Consider the following 2,413-nt stretch of genomic DNA (forward strand, 5'->3'; position numbering starts at 1 on the left):
TCTTGAGTGTCTTGAACAGGAATGGGTGTTGGATGTTGTCGAATGCTTTTTCCACATCTATTGATATTATCAAGTACTTCATATCATTTTCCGAGTCAATGTGGCGAATTATTATACTAATGGTCTTTCATATGTTGAACCATCCTTGAATCCCTGGTATGAATCCCACTTGGTCACAGTGAATTTTTTTTTAATATGCTTTCGTATTCTATTGGCCATTATTTTGTTAAGGAATTGTGCAAAGATGTTCATTAGGGATATTGATCTGTAGTTCTCAATTCTTGTGTGATCCTTGCCTGCTTTAGGTATTAGCTATACTAGCTTCATAGAAAGAGTTTGGGAGGTTTGCGTCTTTTTCTATGTTCTGGAAGAGTTTGTGCAGAATTGGTGTCAGGTCTTCCCTGAATGCTTGGTAGAATTTTCCTGTGAAGCCATATGGCCCTTGGGATTTTTTTTTGTTGGTAATACCTTGATTACCTTGTCTATTTCTTCCATTGCTATGGGTTTGTTGAGGTTCTCTTGACATCCATCCGGGATAGTCTAGGGAGGGATTGTTTTTCTAAGTATTTGTGTTCATGTCTTCCAAGTTGTTGAATTAGTTAGAGTGCAGGCCTTCATAGTACTGTGCAATTATCTTTTTTATTTCATTAGGGTTCATAGTAATGTCCCTTGTTTCATCCCTCATCCTTGCTATTTAAATTTGTTCCTTCCTTTCTATGGTTATGTGTGCCAGCGGTCTATAAATAATGTTAATCCTTTCAAAGAACCAACTTTTAGTTACATTAACTTTTTACATAGTTTTCTTGTTTTACCTCTCCTGTATATCAGCTCTGATTTTTATTATTTCTTTCTGTTTGCTATTAGTAGGACTGTTCTGTTGACTCTGCTCTAAATGGTGTAAATTTTATGTCAGCATATCAACCAAAAGCCTCTCTTCATTTTTCATGTATGCATCTATTGCTACAAGCCTTCCTCTGATAAATGCCTTTGCTGTATCCCAAAGGTTTTGGTACATCATATTTTCATTCTGATTGGTTCCTAGAAGCTTCCTGATTTTATTTCTGATCTGGGTGAATGATCACTCCTTTTGTAATGGAGAGTTATTCATCCTCCAACTGTTTGCCCTTGTTTTCCTCATCATCCTTTTGTTAATTTCCAGCCTTATGGCATAGTGGTCAGAGAGTGATGTCTGTATAATTTCTATGTGCTTGGACTTACTGAGGTTGACTTGTGTCCCAGCATGTGGTCTATCTTTGAGTATATGCCATGTCCGCTTGAAAAGAATGTGAATTATTTACATTTGGGTGGAAAGCTTTGAAAATATCTATCAGGTCAAGTCATCTAATTGTGCTGTTTAGATCTTTGGCCTCCTTGTTAAGTTTATTTCCCTGTGATCTGTCTTTTTCATAAAGTGTATTAAAGTCTCCTACTGTAATTGTTGTGCTTGTGATTCCTTTTTTTCATCTTTTGGAGTAATTGATTTACGAATTTCTCAGGTCCCTTATTGGGCATGTATATATTTATTATGCTCACTGGTTCTTGATCTACTGTTCCATTGAGCATTATAATAGTGCCCTTCCTTGTCTCTTGTTATGGCTTATACCTTGAGATCAATTTTGTCAGAGATTAAGATTGATACCCCTGCTTTTTTTTGCATTGCCATTTGCTTGGTATATTTTTCTCCAGCCTTTAATTCTCAACCTGTTTTTGTCTGAAATCTTGAGATGTGTCTTCTGCAGGTAACAGCTGATGGGTCATGTTTTCTGAGCCATTCTGTTAGCCTCTGCCTTTTAATGCCAGGGTTCAGTCTACAGATATTCAGTATTATTACATCGATTTGTAGCAGGGTCCTAAAACTTTTAAAACAGGTGGCCAGTTCACTGTCCATCAGACCGTTGGAGGGCCAGACTATAGTTTAAAAAAAAAACTATGAACAAATTCCTATGCATACTGCACATATCTTTTTTTGAAGTAAAAAACCAAAATGGGGCAAAAATACCCGGCAGGGTGGATAAATGTCCTCGGTGGGCCCCATGTGGCCCATGGGCCGTAGTTTGAGCACCCCTGATCTGTGGACTCTGTGATGCTATCTTGTACCTTTTGTCTTCAGTTTTTACCTACCTCCCTATCTTATGAGTTTGGGTTATGTGTGTGTGATTAATTTTTACCTTCTTTCCACTATTGAGCTAATGCTATCTTGGGAGCTGTTTATCTTTGTCACCATCTGGGTGGAGTTGTTCTATTTGACAGTCTCCTATTTGTACTGTGAGTGTTGATCTTTCTGCCCATACTGGGTTGGTGAGGTAGTTAGTTTATTGTGCCAACCTGGCCGATAAACACATATGGGGTTAATTTAAGTGCAGAGCAATTCATAGCTCAGTGAGCCTCACCTTTCTAGTTCTTGAGTTTCTTG

Source organism: Echinops telfairi, unplaced genomic scaffold (assembly GCF_000313985.2).
Source record: "Echinops telfairi isolate 266 unplaced genomic scaffold, ASM31398v2 ScPeMD7_3533;HRSCAF=4204_0, whole genome shotgun sequence".
Taxonomy (NCBI): Eukaryota; Metazoa; Chordata; class Mammalia; order Afrosoricida; family Tenrecidae; genus Echinops; species Echinops telfairi.